Source organism: Pleurodeles waltl, chromosome 6 (genome assembly GCF_031143425.1).
Source record: "Pleurodeles waltl isolate 20211129_DDA chromosome 6, aPleWal1.hap1.20221129, whole genome shotgun sequence".
Classification (NCBI taxonomy): Eukaryota; Metazoa; Chordata; class Amphibia; order Caudata; family Salamandridae; genus Pleurodeles; species Pleurodeles waltl.
In genome coordinates, this window is record NC_090445.1 from 993,083,540 (window position 1) to 993,094,946 (window position 11,407).

The window sequence follows — 11,407 nt, forward strand, 5'->3', positions numbered from 1 at the left end:
CCTCTCTTAGCTGTGTTTTCATTTTCTCGCTCTTCCTTTCCCTTCTTTCTTTTATTTCTTTGCGACCCCTTCTCTTTCTTCCTTTTGTCTGTTGTATTCCTTTCGCTTCTCTTTTTCTGCCCCATCCACTTTCTCTGCCGAGGCCTCGTTATCGATGGAGCAACAAGTGCAGTGGCACTGGGGCTTAAAGACCGATGGACCTCACTCAATTCTAATTACTGCTGCATTTTCCTACCGAAATTGCAGTCAACCATTTTCCTTTCTTACTCCAGGGCCCATGACATTGTTACTATGCCACTTGTCCTCTCCATTTTTACTCCTGGCTCCCTCTTTCCTTTCACCCTCCAATCTGTCCCAAATTATATTTTTGATATGGTGTTTTGAGCATTACACTCTAATGCCAGACGTTTATTTCTGATAAAGGTTTATATGATAATTGTATATGTTTTAAGATAGAGGAAGAAGGTAAATGGAAGTGCTTTAGTTAAATACTGGGCCACTGGAATTATGTGGCAGGAAAAAATGAAATTATGAGGCAGGGTTGACCAATGTATGTGGCAAGAAAGTTCAGTTATCAATTTACAATGCCAAATCCAAGGAAATGTAAGCCCTATTTCATTTCAAATTCTTGTTTCCATTATGAAGTGCTACCTACGCCTGCTTAGTACCAACATTATTAATCAGATTTTGGGCAAACAGCATTAAGTTGCACAGCAGTGTGCCACCACCGTTCTGTTGATGCCTGTGCTGACATCAGCAAATGGCGGCATATGATTTACACAAACATGAGTATGCTTATGAGGGTTATTCGTGCTTAGATGTCCAAGCCTCATATTTATATAACTATAGAGTCATAATGAAAACATAGGATTAAAAAAATATGAACACAGCTTTGTCACGTTATTAACTTGACAGGTATGCATTGCATGAGATTCCCTGTGAGTCATCAATCAAATGGACGGTTTAACAAGAAGAACTTGTGACAGGCTGAAAGAAAGCCATCATAGATACAAAATTATTAGTGATGTATGAGATATTATATATAAATGCAGCCGGTTGAAATGGCAAAAAGGTAAAACCAAACACGTTTCTAGACCAATTAGATCAACTTAACAGATAATGATTGTGGGCCAGACACCAAATCCCTGTAATGTATTTCACGTTGTGCAATTCCAAACATAGAATATGGTGTGAGCACGAAGTGCATAAGTGTTTGGCGTGCTTAGTGCAAAAGAATGACTAAATACATAGTTATTTCATTTTTCAATATTTTAAGCAAAAGATGAGAAGAAGATGAAAAGAAAGTACTTTATTTTACCTCTCCCGAAACCACTTTGTCTACCGCACAGTACTTTACATAACAGAGCTATTGTTTCAACTTCTAATACTTTTATGACTTGCTTGAACTGCATTTTGGCAAGTGTGCACTGTTTCCAGATCCAAATGGCATCCCTTGTAAATCTAAACACTACACGATCACTTGGCAGCCTGCCTTCTGCTGACCTGACTAGACATGCATATCTAGACAGCTTAAATTAGAATCTGTGAATTGGAGGGCACCTTGTAGACATATGGAAAATGAAGAATCATGGGCCAGATGTAGCAAAGGTTTTTACCCATTCTGTGTCTATGGGAAAAAGTGTTCGTACATATGGCCCCATATGTGTTGTGTTCATATAGTATTTCCTGAATTGATGGTCTGTGCTAGAATTGTGGTGGTCACTGCGCACATAACCTCAGAAATAGCCATGTAATAAAGGCTGAGTTTTTTCAATCTAAATTGATCTGTATTACATACACGGAAAATTAGTGTTAAAAGAGATGTTAAAAAAAGATAGATTGATTGCCCGATTTATAATTAGATAGTAATGGAAAACCTTTGATTTTTGGGGAAAGAGCTGAACGCAGAGGAGAGGCTGCTTTACTTATGCCATGCTAGTATTAAAGTGGTGAAACATCCACCTGTCTATATGTTTCCACATTTAGCATTTTCTTCGGAAATTACAGTACTGGGACCTATTTGTACGTCAGGCCAGAGGGGTCTCATTTAGATTTTGTTGGCTGGAGTGTCAAGCTACCAGTATGGTATAGAAATAATCCCTGCTGCACAGACAGACGATGGACTAATGCTCCTAAACTTTCCCATTACAGATACCGGAGTTTTACTCTTTAGGCAGCTTTCGCAGGTAGAGTGGTAAACACCTTGAGGGATGGGAGAAAAGTCTGTGGTGGAATTTCCATCGGTACTGAAAATGTACCCCCAGGCCACTTCTATTTATTTGCAGGGATGTGATGCAGTCCAAAACGGTGGCATACCGAAACACACCTAAATTATTCAGCTGGTCCAATCGTGTTTTTAGTGTTAAAAATGTCCAAACACTTTCCTCGGGGTTAAGCTGATGACCGCTCTACCATCATGAAAAATGCCTCTTCCAGCCTCAATAAAGGATGAGGGAATGCCGAGGTCGATGGACCAGAACAAATTTTTTTTTTTCTCGTTTACTCATTACTCTAATTTACACAAAACGTTTTATTTGCTGTCAATATTATTTCTTATGCCACCTCTTGGAGTGATCTTCATTTCTCTCTTTCATAATTTGAAATTTCACTTGTCAGATCACGTGCCCTTAGCAATTAAAATATTTGCATATAGAAGCATTTTTCATTTTTTAGGTGCAGATATTCGATTTCTGTTCTGTCCATCTCAATGTTGCCGGCCTCTTTGTTTGGCCATATAATATAATCTGTATAGGTAATCGAGTGTATAAATAACGCTGCCACGTGTAAAATTCCTTGATTTTTATCTCTTTGCTCATGCAAGGATAAAACATTATTAATCCTTTCGTGACATTGTCACAGTGGGTGAACTTAAGCATGGGGATGTACCACTTACGTTTTCACCCAATGATGTGTAGATGTTCGCAAACTTTCTATAAAAGCTCTTAGCTAAAGTTGAAGCAGAATAAAAATAGGTCTCAGAGTAAATCTGAGATGTGACAGCAAAAATTCTAAGGGCCTAATTAAGACTTTGCCAGTTGCACACCAGACCGCCTTATTATGAGTTAAACAGGCAGGACCACCAACTGCCAAGCAAAAATGGCAGATTGCCAGCAGTGCAGCGGCCCAGAAATAGGCTGTTTGACCTCCATCGCCATCTGCACCGGGGCTGACCAACAAGATCTTTACAATCACACAGTCACCATGGCAGTCCTTTCGTGGCGGTCAGTCACTGCTGGTCCGGACCACGGAGGTTTGTGGTCAGTAAAGTAACAGACAAATGTACATTGGATGGATTCAAAAACAACACAGCTGACACACATTGGCACAGTGGCCACACCTGGAAAGGGCACTATAAAAAATATCCCTCAACAGACCACAATCCATTGCAGTTCCACTGCAAGACACAGAAGCCAGGCCACCTTATTTTCTGTAGACTTCATAGATTAGGCATCCCTTTTTTCACCATTCCATAGAACACCTTGCACACACTTATGTCCATTCACACCATATTGCACTTCCCCTGTTAAGTAAATCCTGTCACGTGTAGTTTTGTTCCACCATGTCACGTTCCAAAAAATCACAGTTTTTCAGAAGATGAGTTAAGAGTCATGATGGAGGAAATCATAAGAGAAGAGCAACAGTTGTCTTGAGCACAAGTCCAGCATACTCATCTCAGTAGAAAAATGGAAATGTGGGAAAGGATCGTCAACGGAGTGAATGCTCAAGGCACCACCTTTTGCACAAAGGAGGATATTAGGAAGAAGTCAAACGACCTCAGGGGCAAGGTCCATTTCCTGGTCTCCAGGCACCAGCTGCAGGCCAAGAAGACTGGCGGTGGCCCGCCCAGTGCCCCATTAATACTCTTTCCCTGGATGGAGAAAGTCTTGGCCACCCTGCATCCTGAGGTCTTCACAGGAATACCTGGGGGAGTGGAGTCTGGTAAGTTACCACATCAAAAAATTCACAAAAATTAAATGTCATGCATGCTCATAGCTCACCTTTTGCCAGTGTCCTGCTCATGTACCCCACCAACATTAAATAGCCAGACTATTTGAGTATTAACTCTGTCAATCTGTACTGTTGGACCCAACAGCACGACTACCAAGGACCATCACATGTCCAAATGGTGTCTGTAAGTCTTTCAATGTACAAAACTAACCCCTGGGCTCATGGTATGTCTCAACATGTAATTGTATGCCCAAACCTAACTGCAGTCTTCATACAGATATGTAATATGAAACATATGTATAGTGTGTGTATTACAGAGAGTTAACTCACTGCAGCTCTCAGCAAGCCCTGTTTCAGTTACTGCAAACACAAGCCCGGTATCCACTTGTCCAAAGACTCCTGTTTGTCGTGCCCCAAATTAAGTTTACTCACCTGGGGGAGAACATTTGTCTAGTGCCAGAGAGAGTGATACGGCTGCAACATCCAGCAGGCCTTGTGTCAGTAATTGCAACCATCGGCCCAGTGTGCACTTATCTAAAAATCCTTGTGTGGCAACTCTCATTTGAAGTGTACTCACCTAGGGGGATAACATTTGTATAGTGTGTGTAGTAGAGAGAGTGACCTGACTGCAATTCCCAGTAGGCCTTGTGTCTTTAAATCCAAACTCCAGCCCAGTCTACACTTGTCCTAATACCCCTGTTTGGCAACTCTCAAATGAAGTTTACTTAACTGGAAGGATACTATTTGTATAGTGTGTGAAGTAGAGGGTGTGACCTGACTGCAACTCACAACAGGCCGTTTCTGTTGCTCCAACCACAAGCCCAGTGTTCACTTGACCAAATACTCCTGTCTGTTAACATTCAAATGAAGTTTACTCACCTGGGAGAATACAATCTGTTAAGTGTTGGGAAGTAGAGGGAGTGACATCACTGCAAAGCTCAATAGGCCCTGTTTCTCTAACTCCAAACACCAATCCAGTGGTTACTTATCCACATAGCCATTTGTTAACTCCCAAATAAAGTGTACTCACCTGGGGGGGGAAACATTTGTATATGTGTGTGTAGTAAAGAGAGTGAAATGACTGCAATTCCCAGCAGGACTTGTGTCTGTGACGCCAAACATCCGCACAGGGGTCAATTGTCCAAAGACCCCTGTTTGTCAACTGCCAAATGAAGTATACTCACTGGGGAGTGATCAAGCACAAAGCTTGCACAAATCAGAGACATGTCTGTCTACATAGCTCCATCTAGACTTGCTAACCCAAGATGCAATATTGATAACAGGAATTACACCTTACTCATTGTGCTCAACAAGTATTCATAAGGCCTCAAGATGCATCACCAGATTGGTATTGGCAGCAGACACGGTGACACAGCACTGGCTCTGCCTGCTTCACAACCAACTAAGCATCCAAACGATCAAAGCCATATCTTATCTAACCACTGTTTTGCCTGCACTGGTGGCAAGATGTCCTTTTCAGGCCATCCTCCCAAGTGCAACTGATCTGCACATCTCAGCAGCTAGTTGAGACAAATTGGGTTGGCATGCTTCACACATTTCATGCTAATACATCCAATACCATGGTTACTTGCCACAAATGGATTAACTACAACTCAACTTTGTCAAAGGTCTCTTCTTACTGTAATTCCAATCCATTGGAAGTAGACCTCACAATAGAACCAGTAACATTTTATGTTTTAAATCAACAGGTTGAGCTGCACCTGGGCATACAGAGGCCACAGAACAGACTGGCACTACCACCCTGGAAGAAGCCCTCAGTGAAGATGACATTCCTGGACATGTGGACGTGGAGGACGGTTCTCGACCATCTGGGCAACCTGGTCAGATGGCAACAGTGAGTCTCACTGTGCTCATAACTACACCCCCTAACCATGTTGCATCAACATCACAGGCAACCATTCACCCCCAAACCTGTGTCCCTAACACGGTGTCTACCATCTCATGCCCCCCAGTCCTGGATCCTGAGTTGCAGCGCAACACTTTGGACAAGGAGGGTCCAGGACCATGTTGGAGAGGGCAAATTGTGGCAAGGGCACAATCCTGTGGGGCTATGTTGATTGGCAGGGATATTGTGGGCCACCGGGGATAGGCCACTGGGTGTGCTCTTGGCCAGGACACCATTAGCCACATGTTGGGGGTCTATCAGGAGTCCCAAGACGTGATGTGCCAGGTGTTGACTGAACTCCAGGAAATCAAGCAGCTATAGAGGGACATGCAAAAGAACATGCACGAACAGATGGCGGCTCACAACAAAAACCTGGCCTCCTTATCAGGGGTGTTGATGGATATATACACCACCATGAACAGGGCTTTTCAAGAACAATCTACCCCTTTCTTTAGCTCATCAACAGTAGGCCGTTCAACATTGGTGCCAGCCACTGGAAGGGAGGCCCTACCAGAGGAACAATGAGCCTGAGACACCACAGTGTCTCTAGCAGCAGGCCCCCCTCCCAAGCGAGGACATCAATCAAAGAATCCAGGAGGTGCGGATGACCTGCCAGTAATATGCCTCTTCCTTAAGAACGTCCTTTGTGTGTCACACATTCACTCTGGGCTGGTCCTTAACCACCTACTAATTCCATTGGGAGGAGTACTCTGGACTTTGGGATCCTAATGGTGTGACATCTCTATGGAACAGTTGAGGATGTGGCGGAGCTCAGGTGCACTGGAGGTTTTGGCTTTGTTGAAAATGCGGTGAGGACAGTGGTCCGTAGGGGCACCGGAGTTGATGCTGCTCATGATGGTTTGGATTTCATCCATGGTGAGGATGGCCCTGTGGTGCAGGATCTGTGATGGTTCTGTAGGTCGGAGCTAGGGGGCTGTAGGAGGGCTCAGAGGGTCTTGGGTTCTGAAGCTGTCGTATATGTCTTTGACTTTCTGGTGGAAGACGTTGGCTAGTCTGTTGCAGAGGTCTTGAGATGGAGGGATGCTTGCTGTTTCCGATTGGGGTTTGGCAAACTCTTTGACCACGGAGAAGAGATCTTTGGTGTTGTGAGCGGTGGCGCTGATATGGTCCTGCAGGGCAGCTTTCCTGGTGAATCTGATGCGGTGCTGGTGGGATCTGGTGGCAGCTTTGAAGGCCTTGAAGTCTTTCAGAGACTTGCTGTTTCTCCATCTTTCTCTAGCCATCTGCAGGTGCGCCTGGAGTCCTAAAGTGCAGGGGAGAACCAACTGGCCTTCTTGAGGTGGTGTTTACCTGAGGTCTTACAGAGAAGTGCTAGGGTGCTAGTGCATTCGGAGATCCATTGGTGGAAGTTCCATGCTGAGATGTTAGTGTCTGTGGTGAGGGGTGGGGGAGACTTGCTGAGGGTGTTTGAAAGCTCTTCCTCGGTGATCTGTTTCCATTTTCTGCTTGGGGCTCAGAGCATGCGGAGCTGAATGGTTGCTGAGGTGATGGTGAAATGGATGCAGTGGTGGTCAGTCCAGTGAAATGTGGAGCTGCTGTTGACAATGATGTTGTTGCTGGCAGAAAAGATGGTGTTGATTGTGTGTCCAGCGATGTGTGTTGGCGAGGTGACCAGTTGCTTTCATCCTATTGTGGTTGTTGAGCAGGGAAGCGGTGTTGGTGTTGTTGTCGTTGTCAATGTGGTAGTTGAGGTCACTGAGGAGGAAGTAGTTTGAGGAGGCAAGAGCGTGAGGAGAAATTATGTCGACGATGGAGTCGCTGAAGGCTGGTCGGGGGCACGCACCCACCTCAACACACACAAGCAGCACACATCAGCACAAACACCACAAGACACACTGGCACACAGGCACTCAACATACACCCACAAACACAGCATCAACCACCACTTCACCAGACATCCCCACCACCTCCACCGACACACACACCACATTAGGCATACTCACATACACAACCACAACAGCCAGTGAAACATCCACCACATCCACCATACCTGCAAACACCACCACAACACCCACAAACACATCCAGCATACCTGTAGACACCACCCCAATAGACGCACAAACATCCATGGCATTCAGCATACCCACAGACACCACCTCAACAGACACACAGACATCCACCACTCCATCACCCAGCACCTCTGCCTCCCAGCCCCCAAGGCACAAACACCTACACTCACACATGCAACAGCAGACACCACCCAAGTAAAAGCATACCTCACATGCGCACACAGCGAAGACATCTACACCCACACACCAGACAACCACTCCCTCAACCTCCAAATCCCCAACCCATTCTGCAGGTTGTCCCTGTGTTCCCTGTGTTCACAAGGAGTATTTCCTTTTTGAAACCAAAACCAAAAAACACCCACCCACACCCCAACCCATCCCTCTCACATCCAAGTCCTCCCCATCACACCTGCTCCCACTGCAAGCACTCATACCCCTCAAGAAGAAGCGCACCCCTCCAAAGAAAAAGACCTTCCCAACCCAAACCCAAACCCACCCATCCCAAATCTGAAACCACCCCCTTAGGATGATCCCTGAGGTGCCTGTCTGCCCACTTGATGCCCCTTCCAGTGAAGGTACCCTAGCTGTGATTGGACTTGTGTGGGCACAACCATGTGCATGGACATGAATTGGACCGTCCAATAGCCTTTGCTCGTATGCATTTTGCATTAATAAAACCAAGTAGTTGTTTTTTTAATACACATTTGACTTTAAATTCCTTCTGCATCTTTATGTTGTTCCTGAGTAACCTGTGTTGTATGTGTTTAATTTTGATTGCCAGTCCATTTGCTACTGTTTGTAAAATCTGACTTTGTGGGCAGTGCTGATGTCACCCAGGACAAGGATATATGCTGACTTTATGGATATGTATTTGTTCATGCAATTGTTGTGTCATTCCACTTTTCATCTGCACCTGAGATGGGCAGGTGTGTGTTCCTATACAGTGTTGTGGTGCAGTGACTTGCCCAAAGGGAGCGTTTAATGGCTGTGAATGTGTCACTCTTTCTGAATGACTCTAACTGTGTACACAATGACATATGTACTTGGTGCCCATAGTGTGAGCCCCAAATCATGTGGATGATGGCGCGATGATCTGATGTTGAGATTAATGACACAAGTAGGTGTGTGTACTTACCATCAGTTGCATCTACAGCAGCAAGGACTTTGTGCACCTTTAATGAATAGCAGCAGCAGCAGGACATGTGTAATGTGCTCTGTGCCAGCAGAGGACGTGTAACACTGCCTGCAGGTGAGGTGCTTCCTTTATGCTCTCTGTTTCCGCCTGCTGGGGCATGGTGGTTGGACCACCATGGTCACATCGGCAGTGTGCAACATCATAATGAGTCTAGTGGAACACAGGCTCTGCCGGCCTGTTTGTCCTGCCTCGTCATCGCAACGGTTTGTGCTGCTGGTAGTGCTGGCAGGACCACAGCAGTCTTTGCTCTATAGGCCAGCCAGCATCGCAATACAGTGGTTTGACCGCCAAGCCGATGGCAGTCACACTGCTGCCACCACCATGGTGGTGCACGGATTGCCAAACTTGTAATCAGGCCCTAATTCTGAATGTGTCAGAGAGAGAGTGCTCTCTCTCTCTCTCTCTCTCCCTCCCTCTCTCTCTCTCTCGGAAAGGGTCTCCCCTGTCTAATCGTCTAGTCTGAAAACACATTTTTATGACCTTGCATACTGCAACAAAATAAAAAACTTGAGCCGATAATCTTCTGCTCCTTCCACAAGAGCCTGATGCCTTCATGAGAACAGGACAGCTTCCGTCAACTTTGCAAGTTTTAACAAAGAGCATTCTAAACAAACAATACATTTAATTATTATCGAAAGTAGTATGAAAAATTCTGGTTTCAGATCACCATTCAGTGTCTATAAGATAGAAAACAAGTCAAGGTAAGTAAAATACAATTTGAAATAATCTCACTTCTATTAACATACAATTCTCTAACAGTGCCTATTGATAAAGAAATAGTTTTAAAATTAATCTAACATAGATTCATAGGTTAAATGGTCAGGAACAGAGATTTAACATTATCTTTCTTCATTTTGCTTGTTACCATAGAAGATTACTTATATTTATGACAGTGACACAGGTCAAAACCAGAAAAGGAAGAAAGCAGAGAAGAAAATAAGAATTTGTTGTCAACAGTTCAAATAAAGTGCATGTTGTCTATGCAGACTTTGAATGCAAAACCACGTTAAAAGCAGTGTTTAGATGAGGCCTACAAAAATCCTTGTGCAGGTTAATAATAATATATTTTTGAATCTTAAGCAAGCTAGCAAATTTATTGATAAATGTCACACTATTTCTAGGACTGGTCATGGTGATGTCCTCATGGGTACCAGAGGAAACAGAAATTTCTCCTAGTGGCCACAGTATCTCCTTGCACTATATCACACATGTGAAAGGAATCAGATGTCTTTTTAAGAGGGTCCTGATTAGGAGTAAAAAGCACATGGGTAAACATTTTTCTTGGCAATCTGATAGTATGTGAATGGAGATGGAGATATATGTTTTAATAGGAAAGTCAATAACCAAACTCACTCTGAGGAAATTCGATTTTTAATACGATCGTATCGACCCGCCATTTTGTGGCCCGCCGCCATTTTATGTTGCCTTCACTCAGGCAGCACAGCGAACGAAGTCCATTCTGCCTTTTCTGCTTATTCTGCAACATGGTGTTCAAAACAGCCTTCTGCCTCTATCTTTACAAGGCTGGTATTAAGGTCTGACCGAGTACACTAATCCCTGTCTGGTTTTCTAATCCTTGTTTCAACTATCTGTAGGCTCACACTATTCTCCGCCGATCTTATCTTATCGTCTGGCCTTCGCTGTCCTTTGCTAGTATTCTCTCATTTCACAACTGTCCTCCAAACGCACACAAACTTATCGCACCACATGCAACTTCGTTGTGGATCGGTTAATGAATTAGTTCAAGGGAGGGGTGACAAACACAGCTGGAGGGGAGGCAACCTTAAGTCACTTGATACTTTGTTTTCCAATTCCTTCTATTGGTGCTGTCTTGTTTTCCGACATTTCTATTGGCTCTGTTCTACCTTTACATTATTCTTACTGGCTCCTTTCTATGTGTTCTGGGAGTGTATGTAGTTAATAAATGGTTTTTATACGGTATATAAGATTGTGCGCCACAAAGTAAAGTGGCAGTCTCCTGAGAACATACCTTGTGTACTTCTTGGACAACTGTACTAGCTGCAGCTAATAAAATCTGATCTTTTACGCCTGACAGAGTGTCCCGTGTCTCTGTTAGTTGAGGCAGGTGAATCCAAGGAGATTTCAGGCGTACCCTGCGCCGCCAGGCCCATAAGGTTCTGGTTCTTCAACTGGCGCCCAACGTGGGGCGGCTTCAGCGGTACCGGTTCTGCCTGAAGGTCGTGAGGAACCCCGCAAGAAAATTCTGGAGGAATCGCGAGCCACGTCAAGCGACCCCTGTATGTCGAAGTGGTCCGAAGGTCTTTTTCAGCGCGGTTACTCCTTCCTGACGGCTACTGACGACTGCTG

At 44.5% G+C, this 11,407-nt stretch overlaps 1 long non-coding RNA gene across 1 annotated transcript in view; it reads right to left on the reverse strand.

Moving 5' to 3' along the window:
• LOC138300472 (uncharacterized) overlaps positions 1-11,180 on the reverse strand; it is a 30,287-nt gene extending 19,107 nt beyond the window's left edge. The window contains exon 1 of the long non-coding RNA XR_011204946.1: positions 11,070-11,180. This is a non-coding gene — a long non-coding RNA (uncharacterized lncRNA). The remainder of the gene's footprint in view (positions 1-11,069) is intronic.
• Positions 11,181-11,407: the final 227 nt, after the last annotated feature.